The 20533-nt window shown below is 27.3% G+C and overlaps 1 pseudogene; it reads left to right on the forward strand.

Annotated features, from left to right (window-relative positions):
* The first annotated feature begins 3134 nt into the window (after window positions 1–3134).
* LOC136972211 (alanine aminotransferase 2-like) lies at window positions 3135–20086 on the forward strand (annotated as a pseudogene).
* The last annotated feature ends 447 nt before the right edge of the window (window positions 20087–20533 follow it).

Consider the following 20533-nt stretch of genomic DNA (forward strand, 5'->3'; position numbering starts at 1 on the left):
GATAGTATAATATATTAATTTTTTTCTTCATTTCACATAATATAAAAAATAATTTTTTAATATGAGTTTTAACAACTTTAGCATATTTGTGGAAAACACTCTTATTCGTTTATAAATCAGCCAGTTTTTTAATTTTTTAAATATATACTACATAACTACATACATATCTCTACTGTGTAAGTTTCGTGATCGTAAAAGAAAAAAATACTCCCGATAATAAAACGCATATTCAATCCAATTTTTATTCTATTAAAAAATGCATTAAAGTTTTAATAATAGAACAGTTTATTTATTTATTTATTGCATATATTTATTAAGTTCTTTGAATGCCAGCCAATAAAATTCAAAATTATAGAATTATAACATTATTATTTATAGTATATTTTGATTTATATAACTTTTTAATAAAAATCAATATCAAATGACTGTCTGCTTATTTCAGTTTAAAAATTTTTTTATTTTTTATAATTCTATATTGTCTCTGTGAATTTGTCAAATTACTGTTGTTGATAAAATAATTCTCTCAAGAAAACTTAGTCATTGTGAGTTTCTTTTAAATTCTCTCAAAAATATCATCAGTTAATAGCAAGGTTGAGGCGTGTACGTCGGACGTTCGGCGCCGCTTTCCCGTAAGCCTAGGAGCTTGAAAATGGTGTTTGGAAAGTCAGTGGAATCACGCTCGACATTCCAAACGCCATTGTCAAACTTCTAGGCTTACAAGAAAGCGGTGCTGAACGTCCGACGTACGTTTTCTCATTTAAAACTTTGGCCTCAACCTCGCTAATGTAACATTTTCATATATGTAATTGGTATAAAAATAATTTCTTAATGGAAATGTTTAGAACTATAATTTTTTTTTCTCTTGTTTGCTTTTGCTTGAATTGAATAATTTATATTCTATGCGTCATTCTTCTACTAATGAAGATTTTCTCTATAACTGCAATGATCATTTTAAATGTAACTATAATGTAATATATTTAAATATATACAATAACATCATGAATATTAAAAATCACTTAAAACACTTAATATAATATTAAATTATCTCATTATTAAATATTTCCTTTTACTTTTCCAACTGTTATGTATACATACATAACAAGGGAAAGTATTGGAATTGTGTCAAATTTGACCTTCTGAGATTTTTGCAAATCCCCATGTTTTGAGACCTTCTGAACCAAAAAAAGGCAAAAACATTCTGTGAATGTGTGATGTGTGTGTGTGTGTGTTGGCATCTATTTCATTTAATATCTTGCAATGGGGTAAAGATTAAGAAATGAAATTTGGAATGGTAACTAGTGTTTAGGAGGCATTGATGCTATTAAATTTTGATAGTGAAAGGTGGAAGGGGTGGTCATGTGTCATATCTCAAGAGGGCTCAGACTTAATGAAGATTTTTAAAATAATTTTTATATTAATCAGAATAAATAAATAAAATTCTGTGGTGCCATCTGTTATGAGATTTTGCTAACAAGGCATTTAAAGTTGTTTTTATAAAAATCATCTCCACCCTCAAAATCAAGCATTTTGTCATTTTATAATAATTAAAAACACAGAAAATTTTTACAACAAAATTTCATAACAGGAAAGTTACACAACTCTTTGCTAGATTTTTTTAAATAATATTTCAACATTATTATTTATCTGATAGTAAGTTAATAGAATAATGTTAATGAGTACGTTTACTCAAAAGAAAAAATATACTTTACTGAGATCAATATAAAATATGAAGTAATTTTTTTACAATAATGTACATCATCTTTTTTTATGTATGATGATTTAAGATTCCAATTGTTTGTGCATCTTTACAAAAGTTAAATATTAATGGATATCAAAAAGCTTTCTAATAAGTAGTATATTCAAGTTTCCTTGTAAGCAATCAACAATTCATCTGCCATATTGATCTAACTGTCCTTGTTTTCTATTAGCTTTCAAACTTCTCGTTGCTGCTTACAAGTCAAAATATTTTTAATTTAATGTAGAACTGTTAATTTCCTCATATGCCTGCAAAAGGACAAAGTTAGAAGTCACTTTTATGTTTTTTTTTTTTTTTTTTTTAAGAATTTTTCTTAAATTTGTATATTTATTTTAAATTCAGTTTTATGGGTCTTCTTTTTATGCTAGATAGACATTTCTGTGTGATTTTTGTTTTTGCATTACTTTTTTCAGATGGGAACAGAGCATTACAGTTTATAAGAATCATTATTTTGACACGTCAATTTGCCAGATTAGCTAGTCAGTGATCAGTAAAATCAACCAGATGGAGTGCCAGGCCAAAAAGGCCTGGGAAAACACTGATACTGTTTTTGTTAACATTAAATAAAGCTTGTCAAAATATTTTTAATCACATATTATTAGTATATTGACTTAGACAACTTTCGTGAATTTTTAAATTTATCATCAAAAAGTGCTTACACTCTTTGATAAAGTTATTCATAAGTATTTGCTTTTATAAGATTATGCTGATAGTATGTAGGTAATCAACACTACTTATGAAATCGGTGATTAGATTAACACTAAGCAATAGTATATGTTTGAATTGAGTGTTAAAAACAACTTGCTTATAATAAAAAAATCAGTAACACAAGATATCAAATTTTTTAATATCAAAGTTTTCAAAGCTTTTTACAATTTCATCATAAGTGTATTTTTTAAATCAAAAAATGGAACGCAATGTCCATGGCAACAAAACAACATAATGCAATTTATATTTATTTCACTCTTAACATTTTTATAATAATAAAATCGATTTATCAAAGGAGTAAACAAAAAATTAGACTATAATAATATAATAAACATAAAGTGAAAATAAATTGCTTGCATAATAAAGAGAGTAACTTAAAATTTCAATTTTAATATTTACAAAAATTCATACTCTAGTTTCATAATTTTCTTAAATTCTTTCATTTCAAATAATGCTTACATATTCACAATTACTTCAAAGATACATCCTCATCATTGTACTATTTTGATGAAAGGGACATATTTTCATATTTAAATAGTTTTATTTATGTATGTATATAAATATAGATTTAGATAATAGTGTAAATCTTTTATTTACTTTTTCAATAAAGTAAAATTTACTATTAATATTAAGAATAATTTTCATTTATTTCTCATTTAAATTATTATAGGTCATTACATTGTGTACATACCCAGAATTATTAAATTCTAATGATTTTCCTTCTGATGTAAAAGAAAGAGCTAAAACTATTTTATCGGGCTGTGGTGGAGGTAGTGTTGGTAAGTTTAATTTTTTTATTTTGTTTTTTTTTTCCTTTTTAAAGTATAGTGTCACATATAAATTGACTTTAAGATTGGAAAAATCTCTCCAAAATTAGGAGATCAATTTATGACAAATATAAAGTGTGAATCTTTACCACACTATAGTAAACAAGTCAAACAATGCTCCTACAATTGCTGTGTACTACTCACCGTAACTCCAGTAGGCTGCCACAAATATTTCCACTATAACTTATGTTTGGTGATCTCATTAAACTTATTAAACATAGAGGTTAAAACAATAGTAATTTAGTATAAATGAACACTAGAGCACATATTATTTCAACAGCTGATACCAACTATACTATAGGTATACCTCGCCTTACGTCGGTAATTGGTTCCAGGAGAGGCGACTTAAGTCGAATTTACTGTATAGTTACGACGTAAGTCGAAACTATGGTGGAAAACACCAATAATGAGCACTTAAAGATCACTAAATAAGACGACAACACAGAAACACAGATGTTTTCATGTTTTGTTCTCTAGGATTTATGATGATTATATTAACATTTACTGTAAATGTACATATTTTAATATGATTTTATGTGCTTTTAACGCTTTTCTAGTGATATTACGACTTCAATATTTGTGGCGGACGGATGTAAAGTCGAATAAAATGACTTAAACTTGATTTTTATTTTTCCATGTACTTTTTTGACAAACGACGTAACTCGAGGTATACCTGTATAATGTTAAGCAAGTTATACTGCAATGTTTTACTATCATGTATCATATGTAGCAGTAGTAACATAGAGTTATGCTTTGTAAGTTATTAATATATTATTATAAATGTTGATTTTGATTCAGGTATATTTATCAATAGATAATAAAAGACTGAAGTGCAATAGCATTCTAACCAGAATAATTTACTAAACATTTTTAGCAGTAACTTCGTGTCCTGTCCTGTGTAGATCATGTTGTCCTTATATCTTTTTGTATGAGTTGTGTAATATAATAGTATACAGTATAATCTGCTTATTGTAATCATTTTGGGACTAGTTTATACTGATAATAACTAACTAACTGATAACATTTAGATGGGTATGTAAATAAGACTGCATTCTCTAATATGAAACAACCCCATAGATCTTATCACCAGACCAAAACACTAATAAAAATTCTAGAAATTATTTTGATTTTGTAAACTCTGACAATAAAAAAACATGTTAAAACAATTTAAAAATCTATAGCAAAGATTCATTAAATATAATTATTATTAATTAATTAATAATAATTAGTTCAGTGTTATTTGATTGCTGTTTTATGCATTATTGTCTTTAATAACAATTAACAGATAATTGAAGTAAGAAATGCTAACAATTTAAACTATAGAACTGTGAAAATATAAAAATTAAAGTGATTAACAGTTAGCATTTAAAGTATTATTTAAGACTGATAATGACTGCATATCATCAACCACATGTTGAAGTTGATAGCACTAAAACACAGTTTAAAAATGTCCTATTTACCTGATGACTTATTATAATCAGAATTTCTGTTATAGTTATCATTATCAAGTTTATGAATATATTCAGTTTTTGGACTTTATTCTGATAATATTAGATAATGGATAATGATATCTGTGATTACAGTAAACAGGTTCTACTGTATATCACATATTGAAAGATATAGTTGTTGCTGGATTTTTTTATCAAGATACTGAGTTGCTTAACTTTCCCAGCAACATTTAAAACTGTGTGTGTGTGTGGTGTCATCTGTTATGATATGTGTTTGTTTCAAGGCAGCTTGACTGTATTTTGATTAAAGTTTTTTAAATTTCCATCATAATGTAATTTAAATATTAAATTATTGAAAACTGCATGAAGTTAAGTGATATTTGATAAAGTTTAATTTGTCTTTTAGTGTTATTTAATTTAATAAATTATTATAATCACAATCTTCTGCTATTTAATTTAATAAAGTAACCAATAGGAGACTAATTAAGTAAATAAATATTTTTAGAAAATTATCTAAAAAATCGTAGGTCAAAGCTTATCAGATTTTACATTTTATAAAAAGATACATTAAAGATAATTTTATTAATATTTTGGCAACATTTTAAAAAATTGTTAATATTGCTATCAGAACATAAAGAGGACCAATAAGTTTAAGAAATGTTTTTCTTAACTTTTACATTAAAATAATTCTTAAATGAAAGGCAATGCCATATAATAGACTTTTGAAACCATAGCTTTAAGATTAATTCTGAATCAATCTGCAAGATTCAGTCCATTGGTCCACATTCCTTTTATTAAATTACTTATTGTAATAAAGACTTGGAAAGTTTTAAACTGAACAAAATGTTCTGTATATAAGTGTCAGTTTGAAAATTACCAATATTCTAAAATTTCTTTACTTATTTTTCATGTAAACATTTAAGTATAAATTTTTAAATTGACGGTCAGATGGTCAATGCATTGGCCTTTTGCTCTGGGGACCCAGGATTAAATCTGGGTGGTTGAAAAACGTCAGGAATTTTTCATAGGTTATCTTTAGATGTCATCCCTCAGCATCCAATTAACCCAATTCTACTCTAACTGAACCTATAACAAGCATAGAAAAAAAAGACCCAATTACTGACCACTGGACAAAAAAAGTCAAAAAATATTATTTAAATTATTAGATTGAAAATAATTGAGCATTTTTAGAAAATTAATTTGTTATGTATTATAGATTTAAATCTTACATAGCTTATTCAGAATTTGGTTTTTTTCTTTCCTACTTCACTATCATCAAAAGTTTTATTGATTCTGGAAATTTTCATTTTGATATATATTAATACATTATATTATTATATATATAATTTTTTACAACTTTATTACAAATTATTAAATTTCGTAAATAAATTTCAGGTTCTTATAGTGACAGTGCAGGTGTTGAAATTATAAAAAAACACGTTGCTCAGTATATTGAACGACGTGATGGCATTCCATCAGACTATAACAACATTATTTTATCTACTGGTGCTAGTGAAGCTATAAAAGTAGGACTTACATTCATATATTATATTCAATTTATATAATAAATGATTTTAAAGTAAAATGAGAAATTTTGATAAAGTTAAATAGATTTATTTTACTTATTGTTGTATTGGACAAAGATACAATTTATACATATAATTATTTTGTATATCTCAGTAGTTATTCTTTAATCATTTTGTAAACTATTCCATTTATAATTTTGATAATTCTTATAGAATATCTCTAGATTGTTTTATGTTATATTTTCAATGTTGGATATTTTTTTTAATAGTCTGTCCTCAGCTTATTGAATTATTCTGTAAGTGATAAATTACCAGGTGTTATGACTCCTATTCCTCAGTATCCATTATATTCAGCAACATTAGCAGAATATAATATGGAGCAAGTAAGTTTATTTTAACATAATTTAAACTTATTTTTATATATGAAAAATACATTTATTTTCAGATGAGATATTTTCAGTAAACAATTGATTTTCTAAAGGTTATATATGAATAAATATAAACATCCACAACAAATCCAATACATATAACAATAATTATTTGCTATGTGAATGAAAATAATAGTTTTTTTCTATAAATAAAAAGAAAAAGTATACTTAAAAAATAGCTATGGACATTAAATATGTAAATAATTCTTATATTAAAGAAGAAATAAATGTAATAGTAAAGCTAGATTAGTAATGTATTTTCTAGTAAATTCTTATATAGGCCTATTCATAAAGGAATTTTTTAGATAAAATACAACAACTATATTAACTGATTTTCCTAGAAGAACTAATGAATCCAAAACAATGCTTGCCTTGTAAAACACTTTTATTTCATAAACTGCTATTCAATAGCCATAACAGCCATAGATTTCCATCAATATGGATACTAAATGGCAATTTTAAATAAAGGTATTTGACAAGGAAGGCATTGCTTTGGGTATATTAGTTCTTATAGCAAACTCAATAAATTAAGTGTCATAATGTGGTTCTGGAATTGACTGGAGCAACAATATTGTAAATTCTCCTGAAAATAAATTAAGTATAATGATATTTCTGTTACTTTCATATTTTAGTAGATTTTCAATGAACCACTACTGATCCAATGTTTATTTATCAGGCTATATTAAGATAATTAATAATTAGATATAAAGTAATTTGGCTACATGTATTTTACTACTGAGAAAGAGATGGAATATTTAGACCCATCTCTTTCCCAGTAGTAAAATGCAATAATTAAAAATAATTTAATAAATTTATCATGATAACAGCCTAGTTGTGTACCTCTAGCCAAATTGCTTTATATTTAATTATTAGATATAATACAGCCTGATATAGCCCAGTATATAATCCAGTAGATTGCTTGGCAATACCAATTGAATTGAATTGTTGTATACATTTATTTATTTGTTGGAAATTTGTTAAAATACGGGGGGAAAATGTTTAATAATAGGAAATCTTTTAAATAATGATAAATTTTTAATTTACATATATTTACTTTATACTTTAGTATCATAATTAAAAATTATTTATTAAAAACTTCACGTAAATGCAGTCTCTGAAGAGTGAACTATACTCTTCAGTGCAAATGCTTTTCCAATAGAATAAATATCAATAGAGAATGAGTAAATCAAATTCTCAACAAATTTTTTTACGTACACATAAAAAATTAATTATTTAATTAAATGCATATATAAGAATCTATAAAATATAAGAAGTTAAATTATCTTATAAAATGTAGAAATTATTTCACATAAAATAAGCTGCTAACCATTTTAAAATATTGAAATGTTTATCAATTTGACAGTACAGTAGACCCCCCTATAACATGGTAGATACATTCCGTGTTATATGAATCCGTGTTGTACGAGTCACTTAAATACATGAACCAATCACAGCCCGGCATGTGTGCAGCTTAGAGGCTACGGCTGTTTGAAAGGTTTTCTTCCATAAAATTAACCGATTCTAGACTAATTTGACTCAACATTTCCAAAACACGTGTAATTTTTTGGGAATAATCCATATAAACTATGCTATAAACAAAAAATTGTAGGATTACTTACCGAGTATGCACCATTCGACGATGCCATTGCTTAAGCTTGTTTTCATCACGGAGTGGCTCGTCGAACGGCGGGTGTGTGTTTTCTGATAAGTTATTTTTCTGAGAAAAATTCACTGAACTTTGGAGACATCATTAATATAAATATAATTTTTATGGCCGTTAAATAATAAATGGTTTTTAGTAGGTCCACTGCTCGTTTAAACTCAATGGTTTGGTCAATGTCCACTATTGGTCCAGATTCGACCAATCCCGTCGCGACACGAGTCGGCGATGACGTTTTACCGTGTTATATGAATCTCTTTTAGCGTGTTATACGAACACAATCGCAATTCTTTCGCCGTGTTATATGAACCCGTGTTATAGGGGGGTCTACTGTATTGATTTCTCGAATATTAACAGTTTATTTATATTGATGGAATTTTTTGCATAAATAATCCTAATCTAATAAATAATTTTTATCATATTTACATTACTCGTGATTTTTTTTTCTTTTTGCAGTTTTGAGTAAAATCATTTGTGTGTGATAAATAGTATATACTAAATTATAATTTATGTTTGCATACAATTTCATAATTGTGTATAAGCTGACATTTGGAATAATTTTAGATAACTTCATAAATTTATTTACATTTATGAAATGCTCTAGCCAACTTGTATGATGTACTAGAAATTTAATTTGTTCGATTTTCTACAATTACTTGTTTGGCAGTTTTCTAGAACAACATTGCAATTGTAATTTGCCATTTTAAATATTTGATTCTATGGTAATATTAGAATGAATAAGAATTACAAAATTATTCATAAATATATTTGTTTGAAGATTCAGGTTTAGTAACTTTATTAGCGGGGAAAAAAATTATTGCTGTACATATAAGAGTAAAATAAGAAATAAATTGAATTATTTTAAATTCTCTATAAATGATTGAATTTATAAAAACTTGATAATTTTCATATTATCTAAAAATACACAATTTTTAATTCAGTTTGATTTTAACTATAAATTTCAATAAAATCTTTTGTTTTTTATAAAGAAATTTTAATAACTAATAAAAAGTAAAAGTATTTTAAAAAGAATATGTGCAATACAACGAATACAAATATAATGATATGTTGTTAAATCTTCACTTTTGATTTATTTTTCATAAATATATACTTAAATATTTAAATAAAGAAGTCATTTTTCAGAATAATAAATATTTTATTTTAAGTTTTCAGGCTTTAAATTTCAGTACTTATATTATAGATTGGTTATTATTTGGATGAAGATAATGAATGGGCATTGAGTATTGATGAATTGAAAAATGCAATTTCTAAAGCAAGAGAAACTTGTGAACCACGAGCAATAGTAGTAATTAATCCAGGAAATCCAACGGGTAAGTAAAAAATACTTTTTGTATCTTGCCGTATTGATAATAAAAGATAATTGTGGTTTATTTAATTTGAAGTTTGCAATATTATATAATACATTACATCTTACTGTAAGATAAAAATAAAATACTGTATTAATTTATATATCAGGTAACCAAAAAAGTTCATGCACTTTTACAAAGTTACTAGTTTTAACCTTAATTATGTAGTATTCCTTGTAGATTGCATGTTATTGTTATTGCCATTCTAAATTTAAACTTTCACAACAATTTGTTAAAAAAATTGTAGCTGTGTAATTGTTTATAGTAAATGTGAAAAAAGATTGCAAAATGTCAGCTTCAAATACAGTTTTCTGAGCATGCTTACTTTATAAATTTAAACTTGAGACAAATGATGTATAAGCTCCAGAAAGATATGCATAGCATTCAGAGAAGGGTGGTTAGTGATTGTCTAGCCTAGAAATGGAATAGAAAATTTGCATCAGAGGATGTCTCTTTTGAAAATGCTCTCCATGAAGCATGTAAAACAGTCATTAATAACAATAAATTAAAAAATGCTATTGAGCCAAACTGGAGTCAAACATATAGACAGCTTGCATAAAGATTTGGTATGAATGACAAAACCATTTGTCTGCACTTGTATCAACTGAGAAAAGTGTACAAATTAAGCAAATGGATTCCAAATGAACTCTCAGCAAAAAACAAACCTATAGATTTTCAATTTATTTATCTCTTCTTTTTATCATAAGAGCAAGCTGCTTTTGGACAGACTACTGATGTGTGATAAAAAATGGATTATGTATCAGGTCAGTCCATAAGTTCATGCATATTTTTATCTACAAAAAAAAGCAGCAAAAAATTTTAATTAAATTTTATTTCAATCTATAATGTATTCACCATTATTTTGTACAATTTCTTGCCATCTTAATGGTAGCTTTTTAATCCCGTCTTCATAAAATGATTTCGGTTTTGAATCAAAATATTCAGAAATAGCCTTTTTTACATTGTTCTCATCCTCAAAAGTTTTCCCTTTTAAAAAATTCTGCAAACTGTGAAAAAGATGATAATCACTGGGAGCAATATCTGGCAAATATGGTGGATGAGGTAAAATTTCCCAGTTGTAGCTTTCAAGTTTCTGTACAGTTATTTTTGCAGCGTGTGGTCTGGCATTGTTATGCTGCAAGAGAACCTGCTTTCGGTTCACTAACAACAGTCGATTTTTTTTCAATTTTTCATTTAAACGCTCTAATTGCTCACAATACATTTGAGCTGTAATTGTTTGATTAGGTTCTAACAGCTCAAAGTGAATTACACCTGACATATCCCACCAAACAGACAAAAGAATTTTTTTTGGATGCAACCCACCTTTTGCAGTCGGTTTTGGCTGCTTGTCGCGATCCATCCATTGTCTTTTTCTCGTCACATTATTATAGAGGATCCATTTTTCGTCTCCAGTAACCAGCTTACCAAGAAAAGGTTCTAAAGCAATACGGGATAAAAGAGACGTGCAAATGTTTACATGTTGTTGTCGGTTAGCTATTGACAGTTCGTGTGGTATCCATTTTCCTAGCTTTGAAACTTTTCAGATTTGTTGTAGGTGTCTATGAACAGTTCCATGGGATGAATTTAAACGTTCCACAATTTCATCAACTGTTAAAGATGGTTCTGCTTCAACTAGTGCAGAGAGAGCATCATCAAAGTCAAACGGGTTTTCCAGTACGAGCCTTATCCTCCACACTAAAATCATTGTTTCTAAATCTTTCAAACCACTTCTGCACAATCCTTGCACTAATTACAATTTGATTATGTACAGTATTTATTTTTTTAGCTGCATTTGTAGCATTCTCACCACTTAAAAATGAAAAGTATAAAACATGTCTTTTATATTCGTGGGTTACTTCCATTTTAACGAAAATAAACAACTGAAATGTTTACAATTCTGAACAGTATTATATGAATGAGATCCAATTTAACACTTCAGTGTAAAAATTATCACATTAGACTGACATTTTTAACAGCAAAACAAGATTTTTCTCAAGGTCATAAAAATGGGCATGGACTTATGGACTGACCTGATACTAACACTAAGTGATCTTATTATCAGCTACCTTCCAGGAAATTTGGGCTTGCTGTGTCATAATCTGCACTTCAACAACAGATTTTGTTGTGTTTGATGGAATATAACAGGTATTGTTCATTATGAGCTCTTATCCTCAAACCAAACAATCACAGGGAAAGTTTACTCTTCTCAGCTGCAATGTGTGCATAAGAAGCTTTTCGTGCTGATTAATTGCAAAGGTATTGTTGTTTCTCACACTTCAAGAGTGACTCGGGAAAAGCTCCACAGCCATTCTTGGAAAATTCTACCCCACCCACTCTATTCACTAGACCTCTTATCATCTGATTTTCACCTTTTCTTGTCACTTGGCAATTATATTCAAAATGAATAGAAATTAGAAAAGGAGTTAAATGAGGATTTTACTTCTAAAAACAAACAATTTTATAAGATTGAAATTTATAAATTTGTTTCCGATTGGAAAAACTTATTGTGATGGTGTTTATTTTACAGAATAAAAATATTCTTGTTTATTTGTATGATGTTTTAATTGTCTTAACTAAAAAATTTGTGCAGTTTTTCTATCTGATTAAATATGTTAGTTTGCTAAATTCTTTTAAGAATATTTAAAATATCAATCACGATGATAAAATTATTTAATTTTTGGTCTTAGTCAAAAATTTAAATTAATTGGTAATAATTAAAATTTTTAAAACAGTATGAATGACATAAATTTATTACATGTAAAAGATGATAGCATTGTCTAAATACAGTAAGGCTCCATTTTTATGAACTAATTGGTTCCAGGAAAACTATCATTAATCAAATCATCTTATATCCTATAAACTCGGGTCATAAAATTGAGATTTTGCTCTTGAAATGAATTTTAACAACCAGCATATAATACTGAAAAATGATGATTAAAAAACATATTTAACGCCATTTATTTCATACAGTCATATCCTTAGGTACATGTAAAGCAACTGGTTGTAAAATGGGCATTTACTTTATATTTTTTAAATTTTGCTATTACTATTTTTATTACTACATTTTTTAATGTGTTATTCTAATTACAATAGAAGCACCACATACAAGTCATTTTGCATATTCATGATTTGGTATTTGTACCCATTTTTCATATTCACAAAGCTAAAATTTTCTTATCTGTGAAAGAAAGAATCAACAAATAGTAATGAGACAATTGGCTCACTCAGCTGCATCAACATGATAAGTCCTGTACTGGTAAATTTTGAAACTAAATTTTTCCCCTACAGAAATCCCTTCTGCATTCTGAAACAACAAACAAGATTTGACTATATTTAGACTGTTATACATGCAAAGTGTTGAATATGAGTATTTTAACTGTAATCATCCTGTATGATAAAACATATTTTTAATTTTCACAATGCCTTTATACTAATTAGTATCTACACTCATGTCAAGATTAAAGCAATACACACAAACATACGTAGAAGAAAATCAGAAATGAATGGTCCCTCAATGCAATGAATCAGTCAAATGCCTTCTCTGAAACATGTCTAATAAGCAACAGATGTACCACGAACACTTCCTAACTGTTAGTGGTCCTAGCAGATGAATGCTTGTCAGAAACAATTTTCTGACAAGCATTCATCCGTGACATAATGCATTTGGGTGCACTGCGATTGTGCCTTATTTGCATGATGGCACTTTGCTGATTTACATATGATGTACATTTCAGCTACTTATGTTTAATGGTTTTGATTTTTACACAGGTTTTATTTGTTACTTTAATTTTGGACAGCAGTATATAATGATATATTAACCTATTATGTTTTTTTATTTTAAACATCTTATAATAGGTTAATTTAAGTAATAAATATTTAGTTGCAGCATTAAACAACTTGATTAATTTTAGTAATTTCTGCAGTAATTATAAAAATTAATTTACTCACTCATCTTTTTCATAATAATAGGTTCAGTTTTAACAAGAGAGAATATTGAAAAAATTATAAATTTGCATATGAAGAAAAACTTTTCATTTTGGCCGATGAGGTAAGTAGTGATTTAAAATCAGTTTTAAACAATGTAAAAATATACATATATGTGGATATTAAAGTCAAGCTAGAATTGTTTTGCAAAAATAAAAACATTATTATATCAATTTATGTTTCCAAACTCCTCTTTTTCTGTAAGTTTGCTCCTTGTTTCTAAAGTGCTGATGAACAGCATTCTGAAATGTTGACTATCCAGGAACATGCAAAGGATATAAAACTATTTACCATCACAATTTATCAATGAAAAATTTCTTAAAATATAATGTATAGACAAGCACTTTCCTAGATCAAATAAAACATATTTTGTGATTATTACAAAATCTTGGAAAAATATCTAATTACTGTTGATTGTGGAGTTATGTTAATTTCATAGATAAGCAATTTTTTGTTCCTCATTACTATTATTCATTCAATTTTGCAGAATTTTCAGGTTCACTCAAACTCATACCCCAGTTTATGTATGAAGAATAAACAAAAGTTTATTTGCAATTCATGTACACTCTTTGAGTATGAACAGTCAACATTGTTATCCTGACATCTCTCCAGAAATAAAAACAATTTTACATTAGGTGCACAATATTATGTCAAATCATAACTTTAATTAAAGACATGACTAAGTTTTGACTCTTCTTCAATTTCAGCAACAATTTTCTATGCGTAAATTGAATGTTTGACCATTATTTCAACTTTTCCAAAGTTGACTGGATTGATTGAACCACCTACTTTCTGAAGTCAGCAAGCAAATGACAAAATCTCTATTCCTAAATGAACTCTTCTTCAAACTCTTTTACTTGGCCATATTTCAAAGTTCTATGATTTATTTTAAAAACATTCTACATTTTAAAAATCAAATATCACTTGCATACATTTGAATCTTGACAATATCAAGTGTCAGGAATTTGTATCATCAAAACTATCTGTTAATGAGACAATGATTTATGTCTACTGCTTGAAGGAACATTTTGATTATAATAATACACTCAAACCTGTTTTTGTGCGGTATACCAATTTTACTGAAATTCATATACCACACAAAAAAAATCGCACAAAAACAAGGTTTGAGTGTAGATTGATGTTTCATCACATATAATATAATGAAAGGACTAAGGATTTAAAAAAATTATACACTTTATTACAAATTAACTGACAGTGACTGAAACTTGTCTTTTTATTAGTCACGCTATAAATCCATCATGAACCTCATGCTTAGAACAATAAGTCTTATTAACTTTCATAAAACCTATGATGAACTCTTCCAAGAAAACCTGAAATGCATGTTGCTATCATTGATGTCAGAAATATGACAAAGTTAATAAAACATTTACTGTTCTGAGCCTAGGATATGTGAGTGGTTTATAGTTTGGTGAATAAGAGTTAGTAAAGCAACGAATTGTTTTTACACTTACCATTCAGACTTTTAGACGAAAATGTTCATGGGTTAGTACTATCTCCACAACAGTTAACATACTTAAAATCATTGCTTTATTTGCTAGTACGATTACATGTTCATGCTTAATATATCCTATAACTTAGGTGTAGTTATTTTAAGAATTGTGAATCTAATAAACATTTCTAATCTGTTAAACATTCTCTACACATAATGATCAGCTTCTGTGGTTTTTTTTAATCAAAAAGTTTGCAATTTTCATTGGTCTGAACTTACAAAAATAATAATTCAACTTTCATGCAAACCACATACTCCTGATGATAATTACTTTTTAAAATTTTTTATAATTAATGTTTAAACTAGTTTAGCATGTTAAAATGTTAGTCCCTGCAAAATAATTAAGATAAATAAAATTATAGTTTCACACAAATTATAAAATCCTGAGTTCTTTATATATTTGATGAGACATATAATTTCGACTTATGCATATTTTTAATTGAAACTATTTATGATTAAATAATAATAATTATTATTATTAAATTAAATTATTATTAGATTAAATTATTTTTAACTAAAAGTTATGTAATTGAAATTATAGAAGTAAATTGCAACATCTATGAATAGTAATGTTATTTGACAAATGTCTTATCTTTTATTTATAATAAAATTGAAACTAATGTATACTGTATTTTATTCCTAGGTTTATCAAGATAATATATATAAAGATAAAATGCAGTTTCACTCTTTTAAGAAAGTTCTCACAGAAATGGGTTCCCCATACAAAGAATTAGAACTTGCTTCTTTTATGTCTGCATCTAAGTGCTATATGGGAGAGTAAGTTTATTTTATGAATTGCATAAATTAAAGACAAGGAGTTTTTAAAAAATTTTCATAACTATAGAATGGATAAAAATTATGTAAACGTCCCATTAAAAATAATGTGGCACTCTATTTGGATTCATTCACACAAGGAATAGAGCTACTAAATGTTTTATAAATTTTTATTGCTGTCAATTTCTTAAAAGATGCATTTTGGGCCAAGCCCCTCGTCAGTTTGACAGAATTTCCAGACCAGCATTTTAAACTGTTGAGGGGCTTGACCTGAAATGCATTTTTGAGAAACTGACAGCAATAAAAACTTCTAAAACAGTTAGTAGCTTTACTCCTTGTCTGATTGCATCTGAATAGAGTGTCACATTATTTGTGAATAAACCTCAACCTTAATAACAAGTATATATGGATTTTGATACTCATTGAAGGGTTCTTATTAAAAGTATATATTACCAGCTGAGATATAAAGCATGCTTCCCTGAGGGATCTTGTTTTGGGATTCACTGCACTTCAGCAATTTTCATGGGTGGTCAGGACTCAACCTGTCATCAGATGTCACGGCACGCCACTGGTATCCAGATATCTTAGACCAATTCTGCAAATCTAATTACTATCAATATGCAATCTAAGGAACTGGATCATCAAAATAATAGATACAATATATACATCTATTCACAATGTATTGATTTTGCTTTGTTAAACATACACACAAACACATTTTTTTTAGTATGTATATGTATATATAAACAAATACATATACAGTTCCTACTAAGTTTGGAAAATGAATTCATAAAAGAAAAGTTTTTGGCAGAAATGATTCAATTTAGTATCAGTCTTCAACATACACTCCTTCCTGATCTGGCATCTTGTGATTATCAGTTTTCTGGCCTTCTCAAGGAGTTAGCAGATCATCGCTTTGAAAGTCACAAGGTGTAAAGACAGTAGTTCAACTGTGGCTACATAAGCAGACAGACACATTCTATGAAGTGATATCTGAACACTTGAATACCACTCTTATAGAACTGTCTTAGAAACCAGGTGGAAAATAGACATCTAAAGCATAGTTCATACCCTATTTTTCAAATTCTGAAATAACAGCCATATTTCAAGAAAAACATAATTGGCAAAGAATTTTCAATTTCCCTTCATACATTATTTTATTTATTTGAAATTTTTTAATATGTTATTTCTTCTGGAATCTGTTCCAGTATACCTTCTGTCTCACTGAGGATGACTGTAGAAAGTTGATAAGTACACAAATACCTTTCAACTCTCTCCAATTATCGTCAAGATTCCAGACACCAGTTAGGATATAACAATTTTGTGTCCTAACTTGCAAGTAAATTATTTCTCTTTTCAAGTGGCTAAAGATGTTTAGAAACAGTTGAAATTTTAGGAAGATTTACTTTAAATACATGCATTATGTGAAATATGTGAATTACGTGGGCCGACGATAGGCATTAAATCCAATGTATTAGAATATAACTATATTTATCATACAGGATTATACATAAATGAAATATCTTAAACTATACAAGAATAACATGATTGGGTTCAACAATTATACAAAGGAGGATTTTTTATCCGAATCCATTAAATCTATCCTGACAAGAGAGCAGTTTCAGAGAACCAAACTGTTTTCTCTTCACCACTAAAAGAAAGCTCCCCTTTTTACTTAATTTTTCTATCAAAATAATTTTCTTTTAAATATTATTTTAACAATTTTGTTAAAATAAATCCCTTAACTCCAGATTCTCACATTATAATAGAATCCACTAATTGAAATGTGTCCATATTTTAATAAAATTTGTCTGAGAAGAATAACTAATGAAATTATTATTTGGTTTGGTAATTGTGTAGAAAATTTTAATATTTAAATTATTTGAAAAACCATTATATCTATAATAAACTTTATTTCAGTTATAAATGATAGTTCTTAAAGATCTAGTAAACATTATCTATATTGTTTATGGAGTTTTCCATTATAATATAAAATTTATTATTAATGTTTTACTATTCTTCATTCTTCCCAAAATGTTTAATAACTAATGCATTGCTGCAGCATTCTCAGTTTATAAATGTATCTTGCAAATAGAAATCTTATGAATGTCAATCAAATGCTCTCTACAGAGAAGTCATGTTTAATGGCATTAGGAATGACATTTTCAGTTTAGAACTATGATAGTCAGAATTTATTTTATTATAAGCATTATATTGCAATTTTCTTGTATATAATCCTAAGAAGGAAAATTATATTAACTTTTATTGGGGTCACAAACCTACAACATAGATGTCCATAGTTCTTTTTCATGTGTTTTGCAGATAATTAGAATATCTTTAATTTTCGAGATTGTTTATAAAATAAAATTGCATATAAATATTTAATATTTGTGTTTAATGCCTTTGTTCATACATTATTCTCCATTAAATTTTCTGTTGTTATAAAATATGTAAGATTGGTTAAGGTATCAAATAGCAATAGTTTTAAATAATATATTAATGTATTTTAGCTTAATAACCTGTTAAACAACTAAAATTATAAAATATTACTTAAAATTAGATGTGGACTAAGAGGTGGGTACTGTGAAATAATAAATTTGGATCCTGATGTCAAAGCTATGTTACTTAAATTAATATCAGCTCGTCTGTGTTCCAGTGTTTTAGGACAGGTAATTTCATTTTGTTATACTTTAAATAATGCATAATTGTCCTCCCAAATATAATGTTACTTATTATGTTACAAAATTGTTTATTTAGGCAACTATGGATTGTGTAGTAAATCCTCCTCAGAAGGGAGAACCTTCCTATGAATTATTTATCAAGGTAATTAACTAAAACTGTTCTTATATTAATTAAAGATTTTGCACTTATATTATTAACAGAATTTGCATATAATAATTTCCTTTAGGGAAGTTAATTTTCAAGTTTCAAAGTTCATTAATTGAAATGAATGGCTGGATAAATTTATTTTTAGGCTGTTCTCACTATCTAATATTTTAGGCTATAATAATTGATTTTTTTTCTAGCATTATACATTTTGTATTCATTAAAATTTCTAAGAATGCCTGTCTCTTCTTTCATTTTCAGTAATAAATTATGTCATTGATAGCTCATATTTCCAAAAATTAATAATATACAATTTATAATTTAATAAAAATTTCCAAATCACTTAAATATCAAATTGTAGACATTTTAATATACAAAACTGTACAATTATTCTTTATCAAACAATAAATTTTAATTAGGCTGCAATTTATTGATTAAATCTTACATCATTGTTCTCATATATTTCAATATGCTTCTATCTTTTAAAACCTTTCATACACATCTCATATAAAATTGATTTCCATGTGTCACAACAAAATAATTTTACTGTGTCATTTTCGATGGCATGAAAAATATTTTAAGAAATCTTTTATTGCCATTGCTATTTAATGTGACCTACAGATTATTGTGTAGATACAATTTGATAATAGGTCACATTAAGAGTGATAGCAATATTGGTAATCCATTCCTGTTTCTCTCACTAGAAAATAGCTATTCAAAAAAATCATATAGATTTAGTATTAAATTAATACAGTGACTTATCGTTCTTCTCATATGTCATATAATCGAAGTGCTTAGTGGAAAAACGGCGTATCCTAAACACTACAGAATAGTTATTAACAGATCGATAGAAGATTTGGATTTGTACATCATCAAAGAAACTTTCACAGTTTAGTTGCATGCCCCACGGCTTACATTAATAAAATGTTGGTGAATTGAAACACAAATCCTTCTTTTTCTCAGAAATTTCCTAATGTTGGATATGCCACTTTTCCACCAAGCCCCTCAATTACTAATATGCATAGAAAATTTATTTTTAGCTGTAATACAAATCATATGAAAGAAATAAAAACTGAAACCTTTAATTAATTGTAGGAAAAAACTGCTATTCTGAATTCTTTAAAGGAAAGAGCAAAATTAGTAGCAAACACTTTTAATAGTATTGAAGGTATTAAATGCAATGAAGTTGCAGGAGCTATGTATGCATTTCCTCAACTTTTTTTGCCAGAGAAAGCAATTCAAAAAGCTAAGGTAATTATTTTATCTAATTAATTAAGTCAAAATATTTATTTGATGATTGTACTAATTTTATTTTTTCATATTTTAAGAGTGTTTAATTTTCTGTAATTAATATATCAGAAGCATATATGACTTATCCATATAATTTATATAATATTGTCTACTTATTCAATTTAAATGTTTGAAAAAGAATGTTAAGATATTGATAATACAGGTACCCATGCTCAGAGTCGTAACTAGTCTTTCATGCACCCGGTGCAAGCTTCTGTAACTACGCCCCAAAACTATGATATAAAACTTGGTCCAGGTCATTTATACACCCCCTCAGGGACTGCGCCCTGTGCCTGGACACTGCCCTAGTTACAGCACTGCCCATGCTATCCAAAAGTACAGCATTTCTGTGAAATCTTTATTGTTAATTTATATCAGAGAAATTTTTGAACATTTCCCAACTGAAAATTCAGTATTTATCATGTTATT

This window comes from Centruroides vittatus, unplaced genomic scaffold, assembly GCF_030686945.1.
Source record: "Centruroides vittatus isolate TY-2023 unplaced genomic scaffold, ASM3068694v2 contig_2832, whole genome shotgun sequence".
NCBI classification, from domain to species: domain Eukaryota; kingdom Metazoa; phylum Arthropoda; class Arachnida; order Scorpiones; family Buthidae; genus Centruroides; species Centruroides vittatus.